The sequence below is a fragment of the Anopheles coluzzii genome, chromosome 2, assembly GCF_943734685.1.
Source record: "Anopheles coluzzii chromosome 2, AcolN3, whole genome shotgun sequence".
Lineage (NCBI taxonomy): Eukaryota > Metazoa > Arthropoda > Insecta > Diptera > Culicidae > Anopheles > Anopheles coluzzii.
In genome coordinates, this window is record NC_064670.1 from 89,744,416 (window position 1) to 89,769,954 (window position 25,539).

Genomic DNA, 25,539 nt, shown 5'->3' on the forward strand with positions numbered 1-25,539 from the left:
GTGTAGTGCTAGAGAGCTGCAAGCAAATAACAAACAAGTGCGGACAGTACGTCCTCCCCCCATCAGTGTGTGTGGTTCACGCTCCATGGTGTGCAACAGTGTGAGAAGTGCGACAAAAAAGTGCGACGTACGTACAGCGCCTCGTCTCGTGATTGAATTGCGGTGCTAGCGTGTGGCAAGCCAGTGCCCTTTAGATTACAGCGGTGCACGACTCGGCAGAAGCAGCAGCACACTACAACAACCCTTCGGCAGGTGCGTTTGAGGGTGATTTGGTAGCATCGTACATCCTCGGTGCGTGCGACGGGGATAGATAGGAGGGAGGAGAGGGGTCTTCTCTGTCCTGCAGCCGTACCCTTAGCTTCCGGGAACGACTCGTGTGGCTGGTACGCCCCGCACATTAAGGGACATGCGGGGAATTAATCTCGTCGTAAGCAGGGAAGCTGCACGAAGGGCGTTGTGCCTTAACGAGTTGTGATTGGAAACCAATTAAAGCGATCCTGGTTACCGGGGCGGAGAGCCCGGATAGGGAGCGGCTGGTTCGGGGAGAATGAAGCGCTTAACCGCAATTTCGCTCGGCTGCACAGACTTATACACAATTAGGTAGTACGGGGGAAACGTTGATGAAGGAAAATCGAGCCAAGGCGGGAACCAAAGATAACGCCGCACACGCTGACGAAAATCGAACGATGAAATCTTGCCCCACTTTATGGTTGTTTCGAGAAGGGCCGTTGGATGGAATAGAAGAAAAAAAAGTATAGAATTCGGTAAAAGAATTTAATGAATACGGACAAGTGCCGGTGGTGTGAAAGTGAAATGAAATTCACTAACGACACTTGGTGCAGATCGACGGTGTTGGTAGTAAGAGGACAAAACACACACAACAACATACAAAATCATCTTTAAACTGTTCCTCCCGGTCAGGCGGAGAATGCCGGCGTGGGACGCCAAACTGAAGCACATACTTTTGGGGCTTTTGATTGAATCCATCAGCATGACAAACATCCGGCCCGCGAAAGTGCGCCCAGGGAAAGGTCCAAAACCGATCCCGCTAATGCGTTTGCCATTTTGTGAAAGCAATTTTCATTTCTAATAGACTGTGAACGCGCTTTTCGTGGAATGTGACACATACCGGTGACGGCTATTGTTTCCTAGGGCGCGCTCTTCCACTCTCCTTCCCGCCCTTCTACCCACTCTACGGACCAGCGAGCGTAATACGGTTGGGGAGTTTCGCCATCGCCTAGGGTCCGCAGCACGTGGCGGCCAACAACGACGTTTAGCAAGCGCCGTTCGGTGGAGGCGCCTGGTACGTGTTGCCACGCGTTTGGCTGCGTACTTGCGCTGCGCTGCGGCCGGTACGATTGGCACGAGTGCCTCCGCAGCCATCGATCGCCGCGACACACACACACATACAGACACACGGACCAGACGTATTTACTGCCGCTGTTGGGTGCCCTCCCATTATTGGTAAGCGCTGTGGTTGCTTTTGCTGCTGCTCGAAATGCCACCAACCACCAGAGGGGTCGAGGCAAAGACCCTTCGCTGGCGTTTGCTCTTTGCCCGCAGTAACTCAATTTTGGCCGGTCGCTTTATTTGGAAACGATAGCCAAGGGGTGCTTGAGCGTATAATGCAGACAACAAAGAACATGCGGTTAAGCTTTGTCGAACGCTGTTGCATTAGCGGGATAAACTTTGTCCCCGTCCCCGTCCGGTTGCAGTATTACCCTGCTGCTGGTTCTCCTGCACCTAGTGGTGGCAGCGGGCTGTCCTTTCGATTCGGGGCGTCTTTATTATCCTGCCCGCTGGCAGCAACAGCGTCTACGTACCAGCGTGTGAAAGACCCCCAAGTAAACCAAGCCTGGGCAAATGTGGGTCATCATTAGACATTCATAGCTGGGAATCGATTTAGCCCGGGATCATGAATAGTCCGACGAGAGAACGTATCGATGAATTTTGTGTGGAATTTGAATATATGTACAGAGGGTGTTTTTTTTTTGCTTTGGTTTTGCGGAAAGAAGCTTAAGCTAAATGTATTCTGAGAATGGATAAAAAGGCAAGTTGCCCCGGGAGCACAAATGGGAGAAAAGATGTGTTCCCTGCCGTCGGCTCCATTTCCCGTGCTTGAAAGAAACGGCTCAGCGGAAACATGACCAGCCATAAGCAGGATTAGCGTTGATAAGATTGCGCTTAGATTGTTTTGATGAAAGCGTTTGTGTATGTATCATTATAGATAAATGCAATCCATTCGACCTACTTGCCATTTGATGAGTTTCATCCTTGTATAATGTCTACTACTAGTTGTTTGTTCATTGAAATAGATAGCAAGACCGATTTTACTTGCAGCATATTGTTAGATGTGTTGTAAGTTTCATTCGAAGTTTGTTGGAAATGAGACAATAAAAATCGTTCAATATTTATTACATAATCGTTAAGAATTTGAGTATTTCAATGTTGCTTGAAACTGATAGCAGCAACAAAAATAATTTTAAACCATAAACAAACCCCAAAAAACGAAGGAAATATCACAATCTAAGAAGAACGAGAGACTCAGTCTATCGCAAGAGTAGTTAATGTAGTCTTCAGCCACGAAACAATCATGCAGCAGCCATTCAGAAAAACTCTTATTTAATTATGCACATCTCCGGAGCAAACTTCAAATAGTAGCTGCGTTAAATGAGTATGATTTGTTAAGTGGTTTAAGCACAATTAAAAGTATGACCCAATATACAACAGTGAAACAACTTTTTCTTGGTAATGAATCATATTCTGCAAAGTTTCAATTTATGTTGTTAGTTTTCTGTTTAAGTTAGGGTTTGTTTAATTCAGTGAAACAATATTTGTAGATCAACGCTTGCACCTAAAGATTCGCTTGAAGCTATGTATGATTTGTTCGTCGCAAAGTACGACTCAACATAGACATTTGCAATATAGTCTCCATTCTGCGTTTGAATCAAATCTCTTATCGCTCGAGCCTTCCAGTAATAGACACGCTGTTAGGTAGTACAATTTCACCACTGCACCTGTTAGACCGGTTCTTGATGTACTCTCAGCTCTAAGTTCTAAGAAAAACAAAAAAATGAAAATTGTATTTCTTCTTATTGACGGCCGATTAGACATTGGTAATAGTTACTTTCACTTGCGAGTTGATTTGATTAATGTTTCTTTGTTTGTATTAAAGATCTGTGTATAGCTAATTAAAGACTGCATATTAAAAAAATGGGAAAAATTGAATATGCAATCTAATAAATTATATTTGTAAAATGCCCGTCTCAACATTTAGTACGTGAACGCCAGATTCAAAAGGTTCAAAAGTAAGAGCTACTCAAGTTTTATTTTGTAAGCAGTTGTAGCAACAAAAAATAATTCACAATTTAAGATTAAAAAGTTGACATTTTTGCATCATAAAGAAAGTTTTCAAACGATTTCAATTAAATAAACTTACGACAGGCAAAGAGAAGAAGTCCGACAATGATAATAAATTTAAAAAAAAACTTAATATCTTTTTAATTTTGACTAAATTTGAAAAAATAAAATATTTTGATAAAACTGAACTTATTTCTTCAATGAGTTAGCATTATATTTTAATAGTTAAGTAGTTTTTGAAATAACCGCTCTCGTGGTACAGTCGTCAACTCGAACGACTTAACAACATGACCGTCATGGGTTCAAGCCCCAAAAAGATTCTGCCGCCATACGTAGGACTGACTATCCTGATATGGGGGGAGGGTAATCCAAAAGTCATTAAAGCCAACCCCCCCTCCTCCCAGGTATTTGTACTGGTACTGGTAGGCCTTGACCGACAACGGTTGTTGGGTCAAAAGCAGAAAGAAGAAGTCTTTGAAATAAGAACAAACCCCAAATAGCCAGCTCAAACTCCATAGCTGATTTGGGGCAGTTTAACGGAAAAATCCTTCCGATGTCGTACTTTGTGGGTGATTAAGAGATGAAACGGTACTTGGTGGAACCATAAAGCTTTTTAACAAGCACACGGTACTCTTTGGAACTTTGCGGCTGATTAACACTATGTGCAGGGTTCTTGATAGAACTTTAAGGTTTGTTAAGAACGTGTACCGAACTTGGTGGAACTTCACAGCTTTTTAATGCATGACATCGGTACAAGGTGGCTCTTGTCAAAGTGTCAAAGACTGACGCCGTCAATCATCTCATTGCTGCGGCACAAGTTAGATTCGTTAATTGAAGAATGAATATGAAGCGATTGTGATTCATCAGTAAATTGTTTAAAATTTTGTGTAAGTCATCAATACAAAGGATTAAAAGATATACACATGAGCTTAAACGAAACAAATCTTGTTGTTTATTTCATCGATGACGCTTGCTTGAAAATAAAACACAAAGAAAAATAATCCCTGGCACCGTGGCATAAGGAAGCTGCTTAGGCGCTGTTTGAAAGACCCACATAGAACTTTGATGCTGTTTATCTACTGTAAAAGGCGAATTCAAGCAGCGATGCCAAAATTGGCTGCTTAAGCAATTTTGGATATTTGGGAACCATGCAACTGACATATTTTTGTAGCTTTTTTTTGCAAGCTGCAGCATGGAATTCTTTTTTAAACGTAGAGTTGGCAACCAGATTTACACACGTAAGTTGGCAACCGGCATACCCGGGTATTCCAAACGTTTTGATGCAAAAAATTAACGATTATTCATAGGTAAACAATGATTTCTATATTTTAATGCTGTAAGCAAGTAATGCCGACCATATATTCTCTTCTATTTCATTTATTCATAAAGTTTTTTTCATTTTATTATAAAAATAACGGTCAAATTGAAATTGGGAATCGCTTGAATTTTACTTGCAAATAAGCACAATACGAAAAGAGGAAGAAGAGAAACGTCATTCTCCATACAAAATGTATGGAATACCCGGGTATGCTGGTTGCCAACTTACGTGGTAAAGTTTAAAAAAATCAAAATAAAATACTTACAGACTGTTTAAAATTACAATTTATGCACCAAAAAATCAGAAATTAAAACTTGAGAGGGTACGAAACCTTTCAGGTCAATAAAAGCAATGAATCAAAAGTTATTTCACTTTAAAGTTAAAAAAATATCCGGGTATCCGGTTGCCAACTTAAAGGTTAACATGATAAATGATTATTCTAAAATAACAGTATATTTCGCTGCCATAAAGCAATTTTATTCCTGCACTTTGGCAACAGACAAAATAACCCAAATAGACGTCCACCGTTCGTATTTTTCAATTGGATTGACATCTCACAAGTCTGCATTGTTTTGTTTAGTATCAGTCATTCAGAGTTTACACAAACACATCTTCAAAATTGATAGAAGTGTTTACAAATTGCATGAGGAACAATGTGCCCGTTGAGCTCGGAGCCCGAAGCGGCCGCTTAGTTCTCTATATGGATGGGAAAATAATACGAAATTGTAATGGTTTTTTACTAAATTTCCGCTACTATTACATTGTTACATGTATGTTTGTGCACGGACCACATGTTAGGGATCGCTGCATTAGATCACCATCTGATCTATTAACAAATCTTATACATCAGTGAATATGTTTATAGTGTTTATTTTAAAAGTGTGCATATTTATTTCTTGGAAAAACATAACAAAATGTATGAATTATTACAAAAAAATAAAATATTTTGACAATGTTATCATCATTACTAGAAGCAGTCGGGACACATATTCTGGAGAGCGAATCACGCCATCAAGCACAATTATATTTATCACAAACAAGAGCCCAAGTGCTCACATGTTTGCGGAACGAATGTTTGGGATCTAGGAGCATTCCAAGATCTCGTATGTAACATTTGACAGGTGCTTTCTCCGGGGGTAACCATATAACAGGTTTTGACAAAGTGCAAATAGTTCCGTGATCGTAATCGTGATCTGGAAACCATCTATTGTGCTATTGTACGTGTCGTACTTGAGTATGAGTGCGCGGATTGAGGAAGGGTACCATTACATAAAATCACTTACCAAACAATTAAATTCCAAAGAAACTTCACACGTTACGCGTTGAGACTTATCTCTCGCAGTCAACCTCCGTAAAACACTTGGTAGTACAGCCGCTGAATGAAAGGTGTAACAACATACAGCATGCATACTCGTTTACCGGCTGGCGAAATTGGTTTTTTTCCGACTCGTTTCCGCGCACAGGTATGGGCATGTGTCCGCCCACTTGATCAACCATGAGCTAAATGTTCCAATGGCCTAAATGTTCCAATATTCTCACACATGGCTGATCAAAACACAGATGAAGATTTTCTTCCAAGAAGTGATTAGTTTACATTAAAAAATTTGCTTGCTAACTTTGCTAACTATACCTAGTTAGTTATAGATTAATGCAATTAAATCGTACGACAATTCAATTTCCACTTTCAAACGTCCTTAGCTGCTTTTATTTTTTTTTATTCAGAAAGAACGGCTTCGGCCGTATTGCTTAAAACTAATATATGTTTTAAACGTGCATACATAAGAGTGTAACCCCACAGTGCCAAAGTAAACATATTTTATCTATATTGTTACGTGGTGACGATAAAGGCATAATTAATAGAATACTGTACAGATGACCACCAAAACTAGTCGATGGACCTTTAATAACTGATATCAAATGGTTTAAGAAGCATATTGGTCATTCTTGGCATGCTACGTGGTCATTTTGCTATGAAATGAAGCGTGTCCGACTTTCAGTGAACCGCATAAATTTCATACCTTTTCTCACATTTATGAATGGTGTTCCGAGATTTTAAAAGTTATCGTTCTAATTTTCATGAAATTTTGAATTTTAAGATTTTTTTTATGAAAAATTACTACCAAGCTTCCTATTTCAGGAACCGTGTAAATCTTGATCCGCAATCGACTGTGAGTCGCAGTAATAACTTTTAAAGAAAAATAACAAAAATGACTTCCAGACACACCAAACGCACCAGGTCACTTTCCCATGCGTGGTGCACCCTTCTCAACCGGGCGATGACAAATTGCTTTCTTTCCCGGACTTCTCCGATTACTTAAGCGCGTTCTTAAAAGTTTCGAAAGCTCGAGGACGTTTTCTGAAACGTCTGTATACTTTGTGTTGCTTTGTGTGCTTGGGCGCGTACAGGTGGATGAAGCAGCAGTCGTTGACTGTTGTTCTCCCCACTCCGCGGCAGAATGTTTTGCTACAGCGATTACTCAGGTGTGCATATGCAACAAAGAAACGAACCAGCACCAGCAACTAGTGGTGCGGTGACTATGCGCTGGGTAGCGGGGATGTGCGGGGCAGATGAGGATGGAAAGGCATTGTGTGGAATAAATTCGCTGCGCTAAACATTCTGCCCGGGCAGATAATTCTTTGTCAACGAGAAAATTGCAATATGGCAGAAGAATTTGTGCAACGGGGCACAACAACTCGCGAACGCTGTGATGAATGTAAATTACTACATCTGTCCGCATTGTAGGGACGTTGCTGCACGGCGGCAACCGGACAGGCGACACCAGTCCTAATGAACTAGCACACCAGGGGCGGCCCTACGTTTCGTGCAATGCTGGTGCAATGGCGTGGTGTATGGTGAAAGTCATTTCAAGTGTACTAAAAAAAAAGAAAAGGGAAAAAAATATTACCACACCGAATTAAAATTTTACCGCTGACGTCATCGTCAAGGTGAGTGTGGAAGACAACCGCCACCCCGGAACGGAATGAGGAGGCGAGGTCGTAAAGGAAGCCAGGTACTGGGAAAGGTAACCAAACCGTTGCTAAGAAATACATCGCTTGAAATGATCTATAAATACAATGTGCTCGATACGCACACTCTGTACCTTTAATGGGGAAACTTTTTCTTCAGCATGACAAACATTTTCTTACAATTCAAGTTCGGCTCGTGCACGTTGGCGGAGTCGGGCGAAAAAGTTTGGCTAGTAAAGTTTGGCTGGTTTTTTTTCTTTTTATCGCCGTTCAAATTGTAAGCGAACGGAGAATTGTGTTTTGGGAGAAATGAATTTCTTAAGTTAAAAGTTATATTCAACAAATTTCTCCAAGTGTTACATTTTGAAGCGCTTATCGCTTGTGCTAGACGGAAGGCTGATAAAACTCCCTGTATGTTAAGAAACATAGAGCAGAGTTTGTGCCCCATGACCTTCTTTCTAATCAATTTCGGCCGACCATACAGAAGGGATGAAGGATGGTGCGGCTGCCCGATGGTTGTGCCGCTTTGCCCGTTGATTGCCGGGGCTGGGAAGAAACTTTACGGTCTCCCAAATGAGTGAGTGTTGTTTTGATGCGCTATGATTACTTTGAAAGAGGAATTTTACAGTGCGGGAAAGTTTGACCCGTCTCCCGGAACGACGTACAGTAGCAGCAGCAGCAGCAGCCGCAGCAGCGCGCAATTCATTCAACCTCTCGGTCTGTCAAAAGATTGCAAAAGCAGAAGCAACGGCAAAAGTTTCCCGAATCGCTTGCGCCACTGATACTTTTTGTTTTTAATTTGCAGCTTAAGGGGTTGCAATATTAAATAATTCCGCTTTGTCCCTGTCAGGGCAAGTGTCGATGGTGGTGTCGGAGCAGCGGCAGCGCGGCGAGCAAAAGCCGAGCGGGGTAATCAAAATAATGAATATTAAAGAGTCCCTTGGACGTGTCTATCGATTCGTTTCCACCCTTCAGAACGGTGCATGCGACACTTCCCTCTCTCCTCCCCACCCACTGCGAAGCTTATTTCCCCGTTCCGTGCGCTCCTGTCCGCTCGGCAGTAACATGCTCCTTAAATAGCTTTTAGCATAAATTTGTAGAAAAATAATTGGACGATTTTGTGAACCTCCTGCTGCTGCTGCCGCTGCCGCTGTTCGACCGAGCGATTCCGCGTAAATTTATTGCGCATCGAGCAATCGTTTTCCCCACTCTTGATGATAATTGCGCATTCAGCGTGTGCCGTTCCAGTGCGTTCGCATCGAAAGATGGCTGTCCTGTACGTGTACACCGGTGTATCGGTATCGGGAATTGCGATTTGTGGAAAATTCGAACAAGGTTACATCGGCGGGCGAGACTGCGCCGCGGAACATGCGAGCGGAAATGTTTTTCTTTTTGATTAAACCGCTTCCCAAACCGTCGTTCTTCGTAGCGACGAAATAATTCCATCCGATTTACTGAATTTCCAAATTCAATTATGCTCATCTTCTTTTTTAGCTGGCACTGGCATGGGGTGGTGGGGGTGCTCCGCTCGCGGAAGTTGGTTGTTTTTTGCGTGTTTGCCGTGGTTTTATCGTGGCACACCAGCGGGTGCACACGTTGGTTTCGATAAATTATTACGTTTTTTTTTTTGTTAAGTCGATGCAACAATGTATCGGAGTCAGTCAGATAACGCTTCATTGCCCATTTGGCCGGACAGGGAGCGGGTTAGTGGAGCGGTGAAGCGGAACTGCAATAAATTCGTACCGAATGCTTGCTATCCTTGGCAAGCGGGAGGGGGCAAAGCGATAACATGCGGTAAAATTTGCTGGCTAAGAAGCTAAGAAGCCGGCGTGATGTGCATGTATAAATTAAATTTTATTATTACCATTAACCAACGCGCACCGATAAGCAGTCGCCCACGTACGCTCGTTAGGCACACAATTGTGGACAACAGTGCACAGTTGGCTTCTTGATATGAGAACTTTAAATAGTCAGTTTTATAAGTTTGAGATGATACAGATTGTATGTATAACACTCATGAAAATCAACTTAAGCGCGTACGTTGGGCTGAATATATTAACTAATTCCCCACTTTAAAACGAACTGAATATGTTTACTATACGAATGATTTGTCACACTAAATACCATGCAAAGAAATAACACCACTCGCTATAAAAATGTGCCAAATTTCAAGCAAGAAACTAAATCGCTCGGTTTTTGTAAGATTATTTCGTAAAGCTTCACAAAAATAAACTAAATTTTAAAAGTTTGTCCATCCCGATTTTAACTATGTAATAGCTGCGCTTATAATTTAATAGTAACAAAGGTTTCCGGGTTTAGTTTGAAAAGTTATTTACTGGAAACGAATTTTATTTTATTTATTTTTATTATTTTGAATAAACGTATTATTAATATAAACAAGTCTAATGAAATTCATTTTTGAATATAGTAAAAAGTAAGAACTAATTTTGTTTTTTTTGTTAAAAATAATTAGATTTTATAAAAAAGACCAGTTGTAACAGTGAAAAATGTGTTCCATTGAAATGCTTGCACCAGCCAAACATTCCCTGGTAGAAAACCTCGTCAAACTATGCTTTCTGAGAACGGCTTAAGCAATCTACGACGATGGTTTTGAAATTGAAAAATGATTTTAAAAATAAAAATACTAATACCAACTAATGGTTCTTAAGAGTTCGCAGCGCACTAGAGCGATTATAACCCGATTGAGAGTTTGTAGCGAGGACGGCATTTATGCTCCCGCAGACGCTTATTCGGAATTTCTCACCAAGTGTAAAACCTGATGCTGAAAAAGTGTTTGCATCGGTAGGAAGCTGTGCACATTATCATCACCAACCCAACCATTGAACGTAAATGGTAAACCAAACCGAACTCCACGAAGTGCTTGGGCGAATTGGGCATGATCAAGAATCACCTTCCGCGTGCACCTCATCAAAGTGTTTGCATTTTTATGCGCCATTTTACGATTGAAAATGGTATTTATTTGATGTTGTCGGTGAAGGGTACCGGCTGGCAAGCAATCGTGGTGCACTTCCATCACCAACGATGATGAATTATGCAACGTAAATAATTAAAAGGAATCCTGCTTCGGGATATTCTGAAATTAATTTCCTTCACCCAACTCCCTCGCCCACTCCCGCTTGCGCCATACCGGTGCAGAACTTTCAACAACGCTCGTACCCGGACGCTTTGAAGCTCGACTGATGAGACGCTCGCGCGGGAAGTCATGGCGGAGCAAAGCAAACGGTCGTGTAAACACTGGCGGCGGGCTCGATGCCATGCTGGGCCGGGATGAACGGGAGGTAAATTGAATAAAACACTTACTTCCACAGCGTAAGTGCGGAGGCATTGCACGCGCCGGGCACGGAAGGTGGAAAATTGTGCAATTTGCGCTTGCACTTATTTACTGCCGTTTGTTATTACACCGGGCGCTAACTGTGTGAGCCTAACCGATGAGATGCCGAATGTCTAACGGGGCGAACGGGCTCGTATCGTTTCATTGGATATCGTAAAGACAGGACCGGTGGCATGTAAAGGTAGTAAAACGCGGAAGTACGTGGTTCACCGCCACAATGATGATATTGTTGCTGTTTCTTTTTCCCTACCCCGTATGAAAACGCATTATCCACGCATCGGCAAACATGCCTTTGAAGGCGCTCACAGAGCATCATCTTTCGGAGTCACACACACACACACGCACAAAAATTCGGGTACGACCGATAAGCTTGCGACCCTTGCGTGCCTCGCAAGGACACAGGCAAAGGCACTGCGTATGGTTGTGAAATCCAACACACATAAGAAAGGGGAGAAGTAGAAAAAAAGCGAATCAATGTTTTATATTTCAGATCGGGACGATGTGATACAGGATATTTTCCATTTTAATGACGGCTGCTGTTGGGCCTGTTATGATTCCTGTGTCCCATGGATCCGATACTCGTTGCCGAACGACACAATCGTCCATATACATATCGGGCAGAACCTACGGTCCGGACAGTTGCTGCAGGTTCGCTTTGATTGAACCACCCGAAAACGAAAACGACTCGTAGGGTCTCGTGGTTGCGTGGCGAAACGGGCCGAACATTGAGCGGCAGGTGAAGGTGAAACTGAGGACAGCAGCAGCAGCAGCGAAGATCAACGTCATGAAGCGTTGAATTAATGCTCGGGCAAAGCTTGTGAGCCGCAAAATATGGTGAAAGCATTCGGCATTTTTGTCGGCAGTTTCTTATTTCCAACCGGAGATTCTTGCTACCGTCCTGCCCTTTTCTGTGACATCTTTCATGGGCCACCGAAGCAAACGGGCTGCCGTAAAATCGTCCCCTATCGAAAGAGCAAAAGCGTAGACGCAAGGTAGGATTACTAGAATTTTATTACCCTGCACATTCCTTGCCCACGATCGATAGAAAAGTGGGAACAGTGGCTGAGCAGGCAAGGTTGTGGAATCTTTTGTTATTTTTAAAATAGCGGAGGAAACTTTGTGTCGATCATCGGCCGGTCGTGGTGGCCGGAGAATGGGTTTATTGATTTTGCCAAATCAATCCGAGCACGGGGCAGGGCCGGTTTGATTTTGTAAAGCTTTTGAAGCTGGTAAGTGTGTTTTTAAGACTCAAGCTTGCCTTGTGCTGTTAAGTGCCAGCTTTGGTTGATTAATCTAACTGTAAGGTCGATAGGGTTATGCTCAGCTTTAAAGACAGTCATGTAAATTGAGTGTAAGGTAAGGTAAGCTTCAATAGATAGCTAATCATGAACAAAACAACAAAAAAATGGACTCTAATACTAATGAAGCTCGCAAGATTATGATAGAATTAATTTAATTATGTATGAGGATAGCAGACATCGCGCCAAAGCAGCTTAACCGTGGGCATTCGGGGAGGATTAATAAATAGCCCGGTCCCACTCCTCGTCAGGCATAACTCCTTAACAAATCATAATAAAGCCACGTTGGCCAAATGTCTTTTGGGGCTACACTTCGCCAAGGAAGTCATCTCAGGTTGATGGTGTGGCTTTTAAGTAGAGAGCATTTTTAATGATTGTTGAAATTCGACTTTCGGCATACCGAGGCTATTTTGTATGCCGCGCAGAATGCGATAGAAACAGCTCTAGACGATAGCATCCTTGCTGTTGTTGTTTGAGCAAACGACGTTACTCGGTATAATACCGATAATTGACTTAATGGCTTTACTCAAAGCAGTAATTTGCTACACAAATAAAAGGAATCTGGTGTCAGCAACGGCTCAAATTAACGGCTCAACTTCGAGGTGCAATGGTTTGGTCTTTGAAGTAGTAATTGTTGTCTCTACTTTCGTTGTTGAGCTTAGCGAAAATCATACACATACATCAGGATTTTGTTTCTGTTTTGTTCACTGATCTGTTTTCGTTTTATCTGTAATTTAGTATCGTTCGGTTCGTTGTCATTATACTGAAGCGTGGTAATTGTCGTTAAGCGTTTTAAAGATGTTTAACCCCGATGAAAGTTGTATAATTCATGTTAATAAAACGTTTGCGTGTAACGTTCCATGAGGTTTTTGCGACGTGACACTTTAATGCTATAATTAATATAGTCCAGTGGTTTGTAACCGGTAGAGATTTCAAGCAGAGAGTTTTGACTTTTTTGGGGGGAAAATTTAATCAGCATTTCGCTAAATACCATGTGTTGCCACGCTCTCCTCCTGTGCATGAACATGTGAGTGGGGAATGAAATCTTACATGCACTCTACATGGGGGAAAAAGCTGCAAAAAGGTTGAAAGCCACTGATATAGTCGAAAGGAAAAAAAACAGGCAGTGGTTTTTAAAAATCAATACGTTATGAAGATGTTTTTAAATGTTTTTGTGAATTTATTTTTGAAATAGTCAAAGCGATATTTCTTTACAAAACTCAATTGATGGTTTTTTAAACATATTTCTTTTTTGGTCAGAATTTTAAAACTATTATAATTCAATTCAGACAACGCTGGAAGCATTTTTCTTGTATGGTAGATTGTACTGCTGATTAATTTATATATGGCACTTCAATGAACTTTCAACTTGTTTTACATAGTTTGTAGCACCATAATTTTCTCTTCAAAAATATTACAGATAAAGAACTATTAAATCATTGACAACGAAATTTTATTTTTGAACGATACTCATTATTAACATGCATAAATAGATAATTAGCGTGAGGTACATAAACAAATCATTTTTGGAGTGCTATTTTAAATTTGGGTCAGCCCGGTGGTACAACTCGTTTTGAGTCGTCAACTTGTACTACTTAACAGCATGTCCGTCATGGGTTCAATTCAATAGACCGTGCCCCCATACGTAGGACTGACTATCGTGCTATGGTAACAATAAGTCACTGAAAGCCAAGCTCACTTCACTAGTGGGTACAGGCAGGCCTTGATCGACAGCGGTTGTTGTACCAATGAAGAAGAAAGAAAGACATTTTAAATTTACTTAACTACATTCAGAAGCTCTTTAACTACCGCCAACATATTGATTTGATTGCAATAAAGTAATATTTAAGTTATTGATGGACTAATACTGGTAAAAAATTACCATTTTGCGCTGTTAGCCCATAAGACTAATAAGACTAATCAGACAATAATAATCAAAAATGGACATCGAGATAAGCCGACAAAAATTGGGCTATTATGTTTCTTTACTTTTATAATTATGAAATTATATTTTGACTTTAAATATTTATTTTTTACCCTGAACACGTTTTTACCTGTACTAGAAACTGCACGGAAAGCAATACGGCGGAAGCCGTTCTTTCTGAATAAAAAAAAACTTTACGAAGGAGAGAGTGTTGTTTTAAAATGTTCCCATAAGTTTTTGCAACATTCAAATGTTGCTTAAGAACTATTGTTGCCTTCATCATTTAGACCTTAAAACATGGCTAATCTTTCGTTCACATACTATGTTTTTCGAATAACTACTTCAAGCGAATCAGTAATAGCAGGAAATTACAGAACTCTAGCGACTTGTTTTTCTTTTCAATAAACAAACGCCTTTAGTGAATTGTAACTGAAACGAATTCTTTATATCATAAAACTAATTTATATAACAATGTCACCAGCACATAAAGCAACGGGACGAAACAGGAATTTTCACATAGAGTTCGGTACATTAACTGTAAGTTAAATACGTTTATTAGGCAACGTCTGGTCAGGCTATCCTAACTACTAAAGTGCATTAACACTGTTTAACAAATTTTGTATGCTCTCTGAGTTTTCTGTTGTTTCAAACGCTGGTTATCAATAAACATTTATTAATCGCACATTATGATTGGGAACCGATGCTATTTACCCTGAGAAATTTGTACGGCAAACTTTCACGATGGTGCTAAATTGCATTGCTTATTTTGACGCCAGTGGTAATGATGAGGTTGTGTTTATGGTTCATCCTTTGCGTGGCGTGCGAAATAGACAGCACAAGAAGTGTGAACAGCGCTGGGCGTCGGGGAAATGTGTTTATGGCTCTGATGGGATGGTAGCAGCGGCGGCAAACGTGTTACCTAACGGTGGGAGCTTCATTTTCACGGGCTGCAACTATAAATCATTCCATTTTTTTATCCCCTCCACGGCAAACCTGTGCCCATCGCAGGCGTGGGAAGCTTTGCAAAAAAAAAAGATAGGAATACTGGAAAACAAGACATGAAGAAAACATGCGGGCTGCTGTGGTAGCCGCCCGTAACAGAAGTTCATAATTGTGGTAAACCCAACCGTAAGACGGTAAGGCTGGTAGTAGTAATAGAGCCGAATGGTCGAAACCCTCCTTGAAAACTGATCGTTCGCCGAAGAAGCGGTGTAAGTCGTAGTCCTAGAAGTGGATGTGCGAAATGATTTGGGCTGCTTTGAAATGCTATCGTTTGCTGTTTGCTAACAGCTACAAGAAAATCAGCGAAGTGAAATGTTGATTTATGGTTTCATTTTGTTGTGCTGCATCTTTCCACGCTACTATCATGCACCCAACCACATTGTGCGAAAGAATCGTTCGTTTGTTTGTTCCTTTTTTTTTGCTTGTGTTACATAAAAAGTGTTCGGTTGAATAAACCCACGCAACATAGCGAAACAGAAGTGATTAAAGACGAACGCTTATTGAACTACCGTGGTGTCGATTGATGATGCGCTCGATCCGATTTGATAAATGTATTTAATTTATCTTTTCAGTCTGTGAACTCAAACGAATGAATGCAATTAGCAGCTGTAGCAGCGTGGTTCGAGCGGTACTGAAATAGTATCACTGTTCTAGTACCTGGAAAGCAAATACTAACAGATTCAATAAAAAAGTTCCTCCGATCATCATGATGTGCGGTTTTGAAGTAGTTGCGCTTCCGCTAATAGTTTCATTCGTTCGTTCGTTGCATTGATAGGGTTTCGATATTGCACGTTCTCAAGTACCTTCTATACACACCTAGTGAAATGTACTTCAATACCAGTGAGTGCATTAAACAGTCTTATATTACGAATATGAGTTTAATTTACAGTGAACTGTATTTCATTAATTATTCTACTTCCAAGTTTACTCATGTGTTTTCTGAGAGGTTTAAGTTGTTTCTCGAATATTATTTATTTGATTCTACACTTCGTTGCCTTAGAAATAGACATCACATTGTGCGATTTCTGCTTTATTGAATGCTGTGAATTGAAACCTTAGGTTGTATCAGCAAAATTCAAACTCGTTTTTATCATATTCGAAAATTGTTTGCAATTACCGTTGATCAGAATCAGAAGGTATTTGTTATATTATTACGTAATAGAGGAAAAATAATAGAAACGATATGATACTAAAAAAATCTAATAATAATGCTGGAGTATCTGATACCGTTAACAGCCTCTCGGAATTCAATTATTGCGGCCTTAAGGTGCACGTTTCCACGCCACGATTCTGTCCTTGTTCGTTCTGTTGGTCTTTAAAGCTCGTAAAACCTTTAACACACAATTCATCTGCAAATTATACTTAACACCATTGTGTGTACTCCATTAGAAATTTGGGTTTCTTTATTGGGTCACGCATTTATTTACATGAAATTTACTGTTTACATTGACTGTGAGATTGACTGTTTGACAAGTTTACATAAATGGTCTAATATTACTTAAAGATTTGAGTGGAATATTTTGATGATCAAGCCAGATAGATGTATAAACGTTAATTTATCTAAACCTAACTCTAAAAGCTCCAGAAAAAAAAAATCAGTGCAATTGTTTTCCTACCCGAGGGTGTGTACATAATGAAAGAAATGGAAATGATTTAAGCTGCCAACCCCCGGGCACGTGTAAATAAGTTTTCCACGAGCTATGGGGTAGCATTTGATATATTTAGGCGTCTCCAAGTCCTTTAACCGTTCGTTTGTTGAAATCTTGGCGCTAGTAGAATCAGATTACATTTTAAAATACGAACATGTATTGGATTTCCGTCGCGCACCAAACAGTTCTCATAAAAATACATCTGGTGGTAGACGCTGACAATCGTCTGACTGACTGGTAGCGTTTAAACAACTTTTTTGACATCGGAATAGCTACCACGCAGTCAGCTATTTCGGAAATAGAATTGATATACGATATTTGTTGTACAAATGGTCTGATTTTCAAATGGTATTCGTCATTAAAATTGAGTAGAGTTATATTAGTTTCTATTAAATTTGTTGGTTTTGATGGTTAAAGTATTAATTACAAACAAAACATTCGTTTAGATCGTCGTCGCCTGGTTTTCGGTAGAAATCGATAGACGTCGAGGTTCAGATTGCGTTTGCTTATACTTTATTCCTAAGACAGCTTTATGAAACGTTCATAAGTAGATGTAAATCCTTTGGCTGATGATTATATTACCTGAATTTGCTTACAGTGGTTTTCGCAGCCCTTTTTAACGCATATTTATTTTATCCAAACGCTCTATTCGTCAGACCTTCATTTTTTAGACCCAAAATTGTCGATCGAGGTCGTTGGAGAAAGCACTTGTATTTCATTTGTTGGAGGTCTATGCATTTCTTTGATGTATAGTACCATTTTTTGATACTGTTTTCTAGGCCGTTCTTACGAGGAATAAAAAGTACGATTTTATCGAAATCTGATGAAAGAATTGAATTCTCCTGAAGCAATTGTGATTTATTATGATTCTGTATCAGTAAATATTATCAATCATAGTCCATGCGATCAACGATAAACCAAAAGATATCCTACAGCAATTATACCTAATTTGTTTTGCGTGTTCCATTATTCTTGGATGATCTGTTAACCGTACATTCAGTGTCTTGGCTTGGTTGATTTTTTTTTGTAATTCGATTGCTGTAGGCAATAAAGTTACTTCACTTTCGATACGCTACACGGACGTCCTTCAGGATATTGGATAGCGGTTTGTTAATTAAGATGCCAGCGCATCTGCTGACAGATGTCACCGAAACCGCATTTCCCTCTCGAGCTCTTACAGCGGCCGACGATTTCTATTAATTACGGACCGCTTTCGGGCAGTTTGGTCGCGAAACAACGCAACCCAAACGTCCTGAAGGAATAAACTTCTTCGCCCGTAGATAACGTGCACAAAGACAATTCCGTGCGGTACGTTATGGATGTGATGCGATTCGCTCCCGGTGCCATAGCTAACCATTTGTGTGACATGATTTCACATTTGTCGCAAGGTCTCACCACCAACAATGCCGTATTGGAGCCGTGTCCTGGAGATGGTCCGATTTCGATCCTTATCTAACGAGCCTAATCTGTGGCACAACTTGCCAACCGAGCCGGTTCCCTCGTGTCCCTGTCGGCTGTCCCAAATAGCACCGTCATTCTTGGAATAATTTTCCCACGAGAGCACTTCGGTGAAGCGGAAAATCATTGGTCGATATGTGCGGTCTGCCTGCCAGCTGACCCTGTGGTATGCCCAATATATATATTTGCCTAATGAGAAAGACCCTTCGCATCCTGACGCTTCGTGCCTCTGTTGGTTTGTATGTGTGTGTGTGTTTGTGTACGCACGTACGTTCCTGCACGATGGAAGGCACCCTAGGAAACACGTCCGAACCGGCCCCAAAAGAGCAAATGGGCGCTTTGTGACAGGTGAAAGTCGATACGAGGTTATGCGTGTGGTAATATGTTGGTGACCGCAAACACTACCCACCAGCGTACCATCATCAAAAGTGGTTTGTGGACCTTTTTTTGACTTTTTTGCTGTTGTTTGTGGATAGTCATTGACTGTATTGCGGGCAACAGAAACACTACTGGAATTAGGAATTTTGCTCTGTTTGCAAACACTTTGCTGCTGCAGTGGTACGTGCAGTTTCTCGCTAACCGGACTGTTGGTGTAGCTCATTCAAAAGCATTGGCAAATCATTAATTTCTCTACAGTAAGCTCTATGTATGCCCATCGGTAATCGAGACTTTACGCTGCGCTGGGATACAGGTGGATGGCCGGAGAAAGCTGCGGTTGTTTTAACCGGTCATTAGCGAACATCGCGGTCGCTTGCATTTCAGTGAATTATATGGTAAATGGTGAATCGATTCAACCGGTGGTATGATGATCATGGGAAATGGGGTGGTGAAAATGCAAAAATGTGTCACTAATGAGGTTGGATATACGTTATGGACGAGCGCGAAGCTTTTGTGAGTAGTAGAGATGTAGAAAGAAAGAAAGAACGAGAGTGAGTGTTCTGCGGATGTGTAATTTTACTTCTAGTCATTAAGCAAAGGTGTTACATGGTAGAGTTGGGTGTTTTCACTTCAAAACAAAAACGTGCATCACATACTAAAGATCTTTTTTATGACGTATTTACTTTTTATTCGTTAAAATGATGTATCGCGACTAAAGGACTTCATATTCGTGAGTGCAGGAGCGATTTGCTATCGTTGATGTCGTTACTTCGTTGAAGATATGAAATGTATCTTTTTTATGGAGCATTTTCCTTGTTTGATAATCTTGAACCGCCAACATAAGTTGCTGTAGATACTTTTTAAAAAGGATTCTTCCAGTGCATGCGTGGTTAAATTAGTCAACTTGTAAGGCATTGTTACGTGTGATTTTAATGACTAGTAACATACATGTTGAAGTATTTTATAACAATTTACCTGGTTCGAGACGTATGCTAAATATGAAATTATTGAAGTATTTTATAACAATTTACCTGGTTCGAGACGTATGCTAAATATGAAATTATTGAATTTTATTAAGATCAAATTATTTATTGCATTAAAAACAGACAAGCTATGTATGTCTCCTCTACAGAAATACGTCCTTTTTTATTCATAAGGAACGGTCCAGGAAATATATCCTTTTTATTTAACGGCTCTGACTTGAGCCTATAAAAATATATAATGGACTAGTTAAGGCCCGGTAAAATCTACCGGATGTCCTCAAATTTCGAATTATTTTCAAACTCTACACGTTCAGTGTCTACAACCATAACTCAAACACCTATTTGTTCTTATGCGTTACACCACAAATGCGTTAACCTTGTAACTTCCTGGACAGTTCTTACTGTACTTTGCAGAACCGTTAAATATCGATGAGGCTACTTTTGAGCCAAGTCACGCAATTTTGTAATTTTCGAACTGATACATTCCATGCCTCTGTTGACACAAATGTATAATTTTTTGATTATTATTTTTTAGTTATCGGCGTGATTTTTTGGAAAGCATAGCTAAGTAGTAACCTCAACAACGTGTGCATTGAATAACGTGCAGTGGATTAAAAAATAGGGTGCCGCTAATACATATACAACATGTTTGGATCCAATCCCAATAGTGTACTTAAAAACATACAATTTTTGAAATGCTCACTTCTGCTTCAATCCATTTTGTGTTTTTTGTGCCCATAAATGTAAGATTGAACTATAAAAATATGATATCGCACATGGTTCGAATTCCATTTCTACTCTTTTTTTCGACTTATGTTTCATACGTTAGATAATAAGTAATAGATGCTTAGAACATTTTCAATGTAAATTTTCCCGGTCTTAAATTTCATAAAGTTCATTTTCAAAAACACCGTCAAAATTTTATTTTATTATCCTGAAACTGGTTTTGAAGTAAAGAATGCAATTGGTATTTGTGTATGAAACAAATGTTATTGTTGCGCCAAATATCAAATTTCAACCGTGAACATATATACCATATAACCCTGATATAACCATTCCAAAGGTGTAGTTCTAATATTCCAATCTATACTGTTAGAGAAAAGAATGGTTCAACACTGTTATAGCCTTTCTAGACCAATTAACTACTTCATTTACTCTTGCCGCCCCACATTTTTCAGATTTTGCTTCTAATTTGACGTATCCTTAATTATAACGTGGTTGTTCTTGATCAACACCATAGTACGGTGATAGCATCACATGGTAGATATCACTCTTAATCGAACTCGCCATCACTCTTGATAGAAACAGTCAGAATCTTTTCAGCTCTCTTGAGCACGTTACAGTAAGCATAGTTTCATTGTGGATCATTCTGCAGTTGATGCTGATCCGGCTGAATGCAGTGCGCACGGTTGTCTCACCTAACGCGCAGTATGTTGCAGTTATGTTGCACAATGAACCATCTCTCCCTTTAGTGCTTTGTTCCGGACGGACTTCCTGAAATAGGTAGTTTTCCCGCCCGCGAGCAAATCGTTACATATCGAATTTTAACTTTCAAGCCATCAACATCCGCCGCTTTCTTGCTCGGAATTTCAGCAAGGCTTTTTAGCATATGGCCGCTTAGGGTCTCTCGGCTACAGCTGGCTCTTATTGTCATGCGTTGTCCTTGTCCCGACTCAGTAGTAGTAGATTTGGGGTGGTCCCTTGGTACGTGGTCATCAACTCGAACGACTCAATAACATGCCCGTCATGGGTTCAAACCCAGAATGGACCGTCCGCCCGTAGCAAGGATTGAATATCCGGCTACGTGGTAATGAATTAAGTCTCGAAAGCCTGTATAGGCCGGCATGTCCGCGTAGGACGTTACGACAAAAAGAAGAAGATTTGAGGGAGTGTACATGTTCGACGTCCTGGGTATAGTAACCCGTTTTACAGGATATTATGTACCACACTTATCTGCCGATGACGACGGTGTATGTAGTATTCGAGGTGCTTAAGCACCAATAATGAGTATGGTTGGCTTTATTAATGATTCAATCAAATGGACTATCAACCATTTCACAATTTAGCTATTTTGCATAGTTTTCAAACATGTTTTTTTTTAATATTGCCTTGAATATCTTGATTTATAATGGGAAGGGGTATGAGATGGGACACTTTATCATCAGGTGGCTAATTTGCAACTTTAATTATTGAAAAAAATCATTATATCCAATACCATGTGTTTTCAAATCGGTTTGTGTAAACAAAAAATCTAAGTAACCATTGCCCTCATTACCCGCGGGCTGGCAGTGTGGCATGGAGCAAGTCCTTTCGCAGCAACGCACGTTGCTAAGAGAGCTCTGCTCTCACCGCTTTCTCTCTCTCACTGAATGGTTACTCTCACGTCATTGTGGCGATTTTCGATTTTATATATAGTGAGACTAGTTAAGGCCCGGTAAAATCTACCGGATGTCCTCAAATTTCGAATTATTTTCAAACTCTACACGTTCAGTGTCTACAACCATAACTCAAACACCTATTTGTTCTTATTTGTTCTTACAGATGTGTTAACCTTGTAACTTCCTGGACAGTTCTTACTGTACATTGCAGAACCGTTAAATATCGATGATGCTACTTTTGAGCCATACTGATGTAAATCTTAAATCTTAAATAACCTTTAAAAACCAAGTCACGCCATTTTGTATTTTTTTTAACTGGTGTTAAAAATTAAGGCTATTTGTTACGCACGTAAAGTACCAATGAATCTTATTTACTAACACTTGTAAGTAATAACAATGATAATCATGATTGGTGAGTTTTATGGCCATTTTGATAAAATAGAAGGTTCTGTAGCTGCATTCCTACTTATTTTCAATCGAACTGATACGTTCCATGCCTCTGTTGACACAAATGTATAATTTTTAATTAAAATTAAAAAATAATTGATTATTATTTTTTAGTTATCGGCGTGATTTTTTGGAAAGCATAGCTAAGTAGTAACCTCTACAACGTGTTAATTGAATAACGTATTGATGTGCAGTGGATTAAAAAATTAGGGTGCAGCTAACACATATACAACATGTTTAGATCCAATCCCAATTGCGTACTTAAAAACATACAATTTTCGAAATGCTCACTTCTGCTTCAATCCATTTTGTGTTTTTTGTGCCCATAAATGTAAGAGTGAACTACAAAAATATGATATCGCACATGGTTCGAATTCCATTTCTACTCTTTTTTTCGACTTATGTTTCATACGTTAGGTAATAAGTAATAGATGCTTGGATTGATTAGATTGATGAGATTTTCAATGTAAATTTTCCCGGTCTTAAATTTCAAAAAGGTCATTTCCAAAACCGCCGTCAAAATTTTATTTTATTATCCTGAAACTGGTTTTGAAGTATTGAATGGAATTGGTATTTGTGTATGAGACAATTGTTATTGTTGTGCAAAACATCAAATTTCAACAGTGAACATATTCCCTCACATTACTATTTACGGTGTAGTTCTAATATTCCAATCTATACTGTTATAGAAAAGAATGGTTCAACACTGTTATAGCCTTTCCAGATCAATTAACTAAATTCACGATTACTGGCAAACTACTTTAATTGCTCTTGAAGCCCCACATCTTTCAGATTTTGCTTTTAATTTGACATGTCCTTAATTATAACGTGGTTGTTCTTAATCAGCACCATAGTACGGTGATAGCATCACATGGTAGATATCGCCATCATTCTTGATAGAAACAGTCAGAATCTTTTCAGCCCTCTTGGGCACGTTACAGTAAGCATAGTTTAATTGTGGATCGTTCTGCAGTTGATGCTGATCCGGCTAAATGCAGTGCGCACGGTTGTCTCACCTAACGCGCAGTATGTTGCAGCCATGTTGCTCAATGAACCATCTCTCCCTTTAGTGCTTTGTTCCGGAAGGACATCCTGAAATAAGGAGTTCTTCCCACCCGCGAGCAAATCGTTACAAATTCAATTTTAATTTTCAAGCCATCAATACTCCCGCCGCTTCCTCGCTCGAAATTTCAGCAAGGTTTTTTAGCATATCGGCGCTTAGGGTCTCTCGCTTACCTCTGCTTCTTATTGTCATGCGTTTTCCTTGTCCCGACTCAGCCTATAATGCGGAGTAGTAGATTTGAGGGTGTAGTAGATTTGGGGCGGTCCCGTGGTACGTGGTCGTCAACTCGAACGACTCAATAACATGCCCGTCATGGGTTCAAGCCCAGAATGGACAGACCGCCCGCAGCAAGGATTGAATATCCGGCCACGTGATAATGAATTAAGTCTCGAAAGCCTGTATAGGCCGGCATGTCCGCGTAGGACGTTACGACAAATAGGAGAAGATTTGAGGGAGTGTTCGACGTCCTGGGTATAGTAACCCGTTTTACAGGATATTATATACCACACTTATCTGCTGATGACGACGGTGTATGTAGTATTTGAGGTGCTTAAGCACCAATAATGAGTATGGTTGGCTTTATGAATGATTGAAATAATTGGAATATCAACCATTTCACAATTAAGCTATTTTGCATGGTTTTCAAATATGTTTTTTTTAATATAGCCTTGATTATCTTGATTTATAATGGGAAGTGGAATGAGATGGGCCATCATCAGGTGGCTAATTTGCATCTTTAATTATTTAAAGAATTGTTCATTATATCCAATATCATGTAATTTCAAATCGATTTATCCAAACAAAAAATCTAAGTAACCATTACCCGCAACATCCGCGGGCTAGCAATAGTGCTTGGAGCAAGTCCTTTCGCAGCAACGCGCGTTGCTAAGAGAGCTCTGCTCTCACCGCTTTCTTTCTCTCTTGCTGAATGTTTACTCTCACGTCATTGCGGCGATTTTCGATTTTATATATAGTGAGATAATTATACCGTATGCTAGCTAATAAATAATTTGAACTACATAATTTGTTCTGTCTGAAGGTTCTACAATTCCTTTTATTATGGTTCTCGTTAGGATAAGCGACAGAAATCTCTTTTCCTATAAGTATGTTTCTGTTGCACGGATGGAGTGAGTAGAGGTTTTACACCCGTTTGAAAACGTGAAAGGAAACGTTCTTTCTTACTACTTGCTCTGTGATTTCTCTTATTTGTTGTGCTATCAAATATTGTTCCACGAATCTCTACAAACAGACCGTATCTATTTTAGGTTTTTTTTGCTGGTCTGGTCCGTGATATTGCTCCTCAATACCTCGCTATTGATCCTCTTTTTTATCTTCAAGTTGTATGCTATCTCCCATTAACTACGTGAGCTTCTAATCATTCCACATAGTAGAATAGATTTCAGGGCGATTAATCATGTACTAGGTTATGTACTCGACTTTATTATTAATTACATAACTATTGTTTGTTCTATAAATGCCTCAGCTCATTATCAAATGGATTTAACAGATCTCGCCTTGGATGCTCTTCACTGACATTTTCTCCTCATCTCCTCTTTTCCTATTCGTTTTTTTATTATTCCAGTGTCCATTTCTTATACTTGTACCGCTTCCGTGGAGCTTAATTAGTTCTCGAGTAGATGTTGTGTTATGAAATCTGAAAAAGATCTAAATAAGAAAATAAAAATGAGATGAACAAACATGATTAGAAAAAAGTACTCAGAAAAAAAAAACTAATTCACCGAACTAGCTTTTTCCAACTTCTTCTTCTTCTTTGGCTCAACAACCGATGTCGGTCAAGGCCTGCCTGTACCCACTTGTGGGCTTGGCTTTCAGTGACTAATTGATTTCCCCCCATAGCAGGATAGTCAATCCTACGTATGGCGGCACGGTCTATTTGGGGATCGAACCCATGACGGGCATGTTGTTAAGTCGTACGAGTTGACGACTGTACTACGAGACCGG

General features: G+C 40.0%; 1 protein-coding gene across 4 annotated transcripts in view; it reads left to right on the forward strand.

Annotated features, from left to right (window-relative positions):
- LOC120951048 (GTP-binding protein Di-Ras1) overlaps positions 1-25,539 on the forward strand; it is a 49,369-nt gene that overhangs the window by 1,218 nt on the left and 22,612 nt on the right. For all 4 annotated transcript variants that reach the window (XM_040369540.2, XM_040369541.2, XM_040369542.2 and 1 more), the window contains exon 2: positions 7-252. The gene's annotated coding sequence lies outside the window, so the exon portion shown is untranslated. The remainder of the gene's footprint in view (positions 1-6; positions 253-25,539) is intronic.